This window comes from Drosophila montana, unplaced genomic scaffold (assembly GCF_035044405.1).
Source record: "Drosophila montana isolate Dmon_TW-CO22-7 unplaced genomic scaffold, ASM3504440v1 contig_3108_1, whole genome shotgun sequence".
Lineage (NCBI taxonomy): Eukaryota > Metazoa > Arthropoda > Insecta > Diptera > Drosophilidae > Drosophila > Drosophila montana.
This window is the reverse complement of record NW_026997985.1, coordinates 1,504-8,296: the sequence shown is the minus strand read 5'-3', so window position 1 is coordinate 8,296 and position 6,793 is coordinate 1,504. Positions and strand designations below refer to the sequence as shown.

The window sequence follows — 6,793 nt, the reverse complement described above, 5'->3', positions numbered from 1 at the left end:
ATCCAGGGCTTGCCTTCTGAGGCACTTCTTAAGCCTGATGAGATTTTCCTCGTTGCTGAGTCCACATCTCTCTGTGGATTGCTCATAATTGCTGATTAAGATAAACCATTCCTCTGGTTTGCCTGTAAAAATTTGTAAGTCTTTACTGATGACATGTCGCGCACTGATTTGCGCAGATGTCAGCGATCCATTCCACGGCTTTACATTATTACAATGCACATTGGCAAATTGCTGCAGTGGCGCGTGCTCCCAGACCTGCGTATTTGATTTCTACGGAAAATTGGGGTGTACACTCCAAAGAGCCGCAACCTTTTTCTGCTTGTAGATTCACGTTCTGGTATCCCAAAGGGTTGAAGAATGCTCCCTCTTTCTCAGTTCTTTGGTGCATCGGTGTTGAACTTTCCCTTGGGCCAGTAGCTGCAGACGACGTAGACGGACAGCCGCTATAAATTTCTATGTTTGCTGCTCCGCTACCTTTTTCTATACCGGCGACTTTATCTTGTACTCCAGCAGGAACAGGCGATCCGTTAGCCTGTCCCGTTGACCATGCCGTTATAATCGTTGTAGTTCCACTGGGTTGAATACTACTTGTCCTCCTTCTCGCACTTGCATCTTGGTCATCACCGTCAACCATCTCGACAAACCAATACTATGAAATCCGCTTTGAGGTTATGGCAACTACGTGTGAACCTAACTCTTGTACCACTTGTTTCTCTATAGGAAGCTCAGGTTGTGACTTTGCAAGTCGCTTGCTTCGCAGAAATCTCCGCCCTCAGAATATGCTCGCTGCTGCAGAGAATATCTCAGAATGTTGGCACCGAGACTCGTGCCGGTGCGCGTATTTCCGATTTGATACAATTTGATTCGATGTACCATACGATACGATTTGATTCGAAATTACGCGCTGAAATCTTTATTATCTTTTCATTATTTAACAACATTTTACAAGTTTATGAGCCTTACATTCGTGGTCCGCATGCGCATCTGTTCTCTTTCATTTCCGCTCAGCTGCAAGCACAAAACGAAAATGGTTTGTATGTACAAACTAACTCTATGCAAGACCCAGTAGGACTTAGTGACTAAACACGAACCTTTTTAGATAGAAACGCAGATTAATTAACAAATGAACTTCTCCTTTTCTCACAGCAATACGCGGAAACCGTTCCAACCCTTAGTTCAATTTTATAAGAGCGCGAACTTGCTACAAAATATATGTCAAAAATTTGGAGCCCAAAATTTTCCAAATATACATTATCTCTATAAAACTGTTTGGTAACCAACGTACAGTTCGAACCATAAGAAGGAAACTAGGAAAATGTTGTTTTAACTGTAGTTACCTTGTATTTTGGGAAATTCCATCCTCTAGGGTGTTTAAATCGAGAAAACATTTTGTATGTAACTTGTTTGTTTACCAACCGATCGCCCTCAAACTAATTTTCAAAGATCTTTGTTCAAATTCATTTGATCGGTGAGTGGCACTTTTTGGAAAAACCAATTATCCTTGGTGGAAAGAAAGGTCAAAGATTTGGTGGATAATGTTTTAGGTTCAATTTCATTTCTAAGAATATTTATGAAAATTTATTTGAGACGTGTTTCACACTTTTTTTAGAATACAAGCTTCCATTAAAGAGTGTGTCAATTTTAAACAAGGCTGGCGTAACTAAGGAGGCGCTTTATTTTATTTTAAGCTGACTGTTTCATAAAATAACTCATATGCTCAAGTTTATTCTCTTTAGATCCAAAAGAAAATATTTGCAAATATCCTAAAATGGCATCTTCTGGTGCAGCTGAAGAAAACGAGCCCCAATTTGAAAACGCCGATGCTTATTATGATGATGGTATAAGTATTATTGAATTATTTAAATACTTTTAACTTACTATAGTTATAATTCTTAGGACATACAACAGGCAACCGAGAATCGAATGAGTCAATACGTACATATTTATCTAGTACAGTGTACACTAAGGAAGATTTGGAAAATTTAGTTGAGCTTATCCAACGAATGACGATTTTATATTCCCTTGATCACAACGATTGGACTGAAAACACTCTAAACATTATAAGACTTTGGATACTTAAGCCGAGCAAACCAATGCTTACCTTGTTTTACGATTCAAATATCATAACGGCCTGCCTAGGATTCCCAGTTGCTCCCACTCTTGACATAAGTTACTTTGTGCGATCATCTAATCAAATATTTACCGTTGATTCATTTCATGATTTTGTAAATTTTGGGACCATTCATAATGATGTTGACGGCTGCCTGCTTCGTATTCTGGAGCTGGCATATGCACCTGTATTTCGGAATCACTCAGATTGGGATGATAATATAAAACAGCGCTTCTGCAAAGCCTTAGACAAATTTCTTGTCTATTTAACAGGAATGCACTTTAAAATGTCAGGAATGACGGTATTATATGTTCCTTATATTGTGAGGCAAATTCCACGGCAAAACATTTCCTATGATCCTGAGTTTGTAAAGAACCTTGAGTCAATCTCTGTTTTTTGGGCAACGCAGATACGCACTCTTTTGAATGACAAGACTTTAACGGTCCCCAATGATTTCGTCATATTAGAGGATGAATACGAATTTTGGCTTTATCGTTGTAAGTATATAGTCTTAGCTCTAAAGATGTTTAAATTAATTTGTGGTCCTGTAGTTGAAGTTCTACAGGCGCTCAACACACAATTAGAACAAGTTGATGTACAAAGTATAATTAAAATACTTCGAAATTCTCATTCAGTGTATATTAAACAAATTGATGAACTTGTTTATGAGTCAAGGTCTGAAATGGAACGGGCAATGTCAAACATCAAATTTCTACATCTTCTTATGGACCCATGTGCTGAAATTAATCTCACTGAAAGTCCTGCAGTATTATCTCAGCTATTGCCAAAAATCATTAATCTTATCTATTTTATTTGGGTAAATTCAGAACATTACAATAGACGAGACTTAATTACAAGTCTTTTTCGTGACTTGAGCAACCGAATTATACGCTTTTGCACAGAAATGATAAATTTGGATAAAATACTTTCGGGCAGTTCCCGATTTGGAATTAAAGTCTGCAACTTGTCTCTGAACTGTTGTCTTACCTACAAAGGTATCTATAGTTTAATGGCAAAAGAAAATGCTAAGTTTGATAATAGCTTGGCTTGGAACTTAGACAATGCTATGATTTTTAACCACGTAGATGCTTTTATGGAGCGCCTAAATGATGTCATCGACATATGCGAGTCGATGATTGTATTTGGAAGATTGGATGAAGCTGAGAGCATTCCTAAGCCACAATTCGGTGGCACTACTGGGCCTGAGTTTGAAAAAACAACTGAGTCAGTTGAGAATCAATTCCTGGCAACCTTGACAGCGCTAAATACAGACTCCAAGGAGTTAATATTAAATGTGCATAAAAACGATTGGTATGAAGAAGTTCTTAAATATCGACGAACAGTTCAAAGTATGGATGAGACTGTCCAACGACTTATGTCGAATGTCTTTTTACATGTCTGCAACGTTGAAGAAGCAATCGAATCTTTAAATGTAATGCTTTTTTATTCATATCGTAGCTCCATAAGAAAATCGTATTTGCGACAAGTAACAGAGGTTTGGTTATTGTTTTGTAATGAAATGGACTCAACCTCACATATTTTAATGGATCGCAGCAAATTGCATGAGACGTGGGTACCATATTATGCCTCCAGAGCTATTGGTTATCGTATTAATATAGAAAGACTTACGTGGCTTCGAAATCGTTTAAATTCGTCTGAATGGTTACCAAATGTTTCTGAGGCTTTGATTGTGCTAAATAAATTTGAAAATTTGAGAAAGGAGTTTGATAAGGAGATGCGTAAATCATATGACGAATGGCAAAAAAATTGTTGTAGCACACTTTTAAATCAAAAGCTGGACCGATTTTTACTTGCTCGTAGTAAAAAAAAAAAGGGACTTCTCGAGTGCAACATAGACCCAAGCGTATTAAGTATTTGCGAACAAGCCCAACATTTTTCACGTCTTGGGTTTTCGGTACTTGGACCGGTGCGCAAAATTTTTGAAAAACAAGATACCCTCCGATTTGTTTACAACAGTGTTTTGCAAGTATGTCTTAACTACAATCATATACTATCCGCATTATCCGAACAGGAAAGAAAGTTTTTTCGGTCTCTAATACAAGCGTGCGATCGAAAGATTGCTCCAGGAGTCTTTAAATTAAGCTATGGAGGTGACCTAAGCGATGCGTATATCGCAGATTGTGCTAAACATACAAATAAACTACAGGAAACAATGGATATGTATAAGCGTGCTAATAGGAATATTGCGCGGACTTGCGAAAAGATTTGCAATACACCAATGTTAAAATTTACATTTACAGGTGCAGTTGCTATATCACTTTTTGAAAGCCATCTTTCTAATTACATTAGACGTGTAAGTAATGTACTTCGAGGATACTATAACACAATAACGGATCTTTTATTTGCTGTTTTTATGAAGTTCCAACCAGTTATCGAGGATGTAAGTACAAAACCAAAAAATATTCTCATCTTCGGAACCCGAAGATTCAATACTTATGCACAAATGGACAATGCACAATTTCGTAAACAAAAAAGTAGACCATTTGTTTTATCAATACCTCGTAGTCCCTTCAAGTAAACTAATAATTTTCATTATAAGCAATATGATAATCAAAACTCATGTTCACTGAAATCTTTCTATGAATGTGTGCATTAAGCAGACCTAAATCATCTTTAGGAAATTTAATAGCAGGGGTACTAATCTCATTCAGACCAGAAATTTGTAAGCTTGCTGGCAAGGCGTATGGAACGGAAATTTTACCTTTAACGTAGCGTTAACTACTAGCGGGGATGCCAGGATAATTGCTCACACGGACAACCATTGGAACCACTGGCGTCCACTTCTTAGCTACAACTTCTAAGCAAGCCCTACTGTACTTTCAGCTTCCTATGCCGTGCCAATTCTATCAGACGCAGCAATAAAATTCTTGACTACAATTATTTACAAATATATAACTGCGATGCTTCTGCGACCTTTGCAAGGCTGATAAATGTTATTCCCTGACTGAAGTTTAAACTCATTACTGGCCTAATATCTCATATTAATTTTCCATAATATAAATTTTGTAGCATAAATTGGGGATACTAGGAGATATCCCGAACCTTCTATCAATACTTAGCTTAACCATTTTTAATGGAAATGTCAGAATGAATCGTCTCCATCCCCATAAAGTGTATATATTCTTGTTTACCTTTAATAGGCGAGCCGATATAGCCATGTCCGTCTGGCAGTCTGTTTCTTTGTGAACTAGTCTCAGTTTTAAATCAGATTTTACCGATAACTAAAAATAAAAAAAAAAGATTAATTGGAAGTCCCCACCAATTTAAGCCACAATATACTTTTTGAGAATATACGAATAGACTATATCACAAGAAGATCTACTGCTAAAAATTACATCAAGATCGGTCAGGAAACACAGAAATTTCTTAAACCGTGCGGTAATTCCACGTATAATGAGACGCGATTTTTTTTCGAGCGAATTTTGATGCATAAAACTCTCCCTCACGCCCCACCAACGTACAACACAAGTCGCGACGTAGAAAACGAGTACAAACTACGACTATATGCTAAGACCTTGTACTTGATAAATAGATCAGAATAGAAGACTTTATACGAGGAAGAGAAGACTCCGAGCAGAATATTATGTAATGCATGTTCCAATCATCACAAAGTACCCTGAATGTTTAATGCAAGGTATAGTAAATTGATTAATTAATGAACGAAGACTAATCATCAGAAGTCTACTGGAGTATAATGGTAACCGCATTCGAGGATCCCAATTTAAACCACGAAGAGCAAACAAAAAGACTGGTTTCTGTACGGATTCAATTCTAGCTTGATGGATAGAATATTGTGGTGACCAGATACATGAGGAATACTCAAGTATAGGTCATACCAAAGATATATAAAGGGTGTTTGTCGTGTACAACAAACAAATAAACAATTTGGGCCTTATTAACCACGGTCTTAACATGAAAGTCGAATTTAAGTTTATGATCCAGAATGACACCTAGATCATTAACATCATTACAAGAACTGTTGACAAGCTCGAGAGGTAAGCTTTCAAGGATTTAAGATATCAATTGGAGAGGGCTATAGAAAGTCAGTTTACAGTTTAAACATAACAGGATGACTTGACACCAAGACTGAAACGCATCAATGTGGGCTTGTAAAAGATAATATGATTTCATATTTTTATACGCAAGGCATAATTTCACATCGTCAGTATACATTTTTAATTGCGAGTGAGACAGTATCGAGGAAACCTCATTGATGAAAAAAGTAAAGAATAGCAGATCAAAAGGAATTACTTGAACACCGAAAGTCCTAAATACATTTAGATAATGAATTTCTGAAAAGAACCTTGTGGGTTCTGTTACGCAAATAATATGAGATTCAATTTACAAGATTGACTGGATGTATATGCAGTAAGGAGTAATTAACGGAGTCGAAAGCCTTACTGAAATCAGTCTAAATGACGTCAGACTGCATTCTTTTCTTAAAATAATCAAAAGCTAGTAAAGTAAAACTCAAGAAGGTTAGTGGTTGTAGATCGGTGCTTTACGGTGAAATAATAGAGCTACATAAATGTTGCAGTTGAGATGTTATGATTCGCTCAAAATCTTTAGGTATAGCGGATAATTTGGAAATACCTTTTTAGTTTTCAACATCGGATTTTGTCATATGCTGCTCGACAATATCGCCAAAGAAAAGCTAAGTTA

At 36.7% G+C, this 6,793-nt stretch overlaps 2 long non-coding RNA genes across 2 annotated transcripts; one reads left to right on the top strand and one right to left on the bottom strand.

The window, feature by feature from the left end:
- Positions 1–1,657: 1,657 nt before the first annotated feature.
- Positions 1,658–2,011, bottom strand: LOC135430928 (uncharacterized). The gene is made up of 2 exons (XR_010436697.1): positions 1,879–2,011; positions 1,658–1,823 (listed from the first exon to the last, which is right to left on the bottom strand). It is a non-coding gene; the product is annotated as an uncharacterized LOC135430928 (long non-coding RNA).
- Positions 1,701–4,505, top strand: LOC135430927 (uncharacterized). Its single transcript, XR_010436696.1, has 3 exons — positions 1,701–1,838; positions 1,897–2,607; positions 2,662–4,505. It is a non-coding gene; the product is annotated as an uncharacterized LOC135430927 (long non-coding RNA).
- Positions 4,506–6,793: the final 2,288 nt, after the last annotated feature.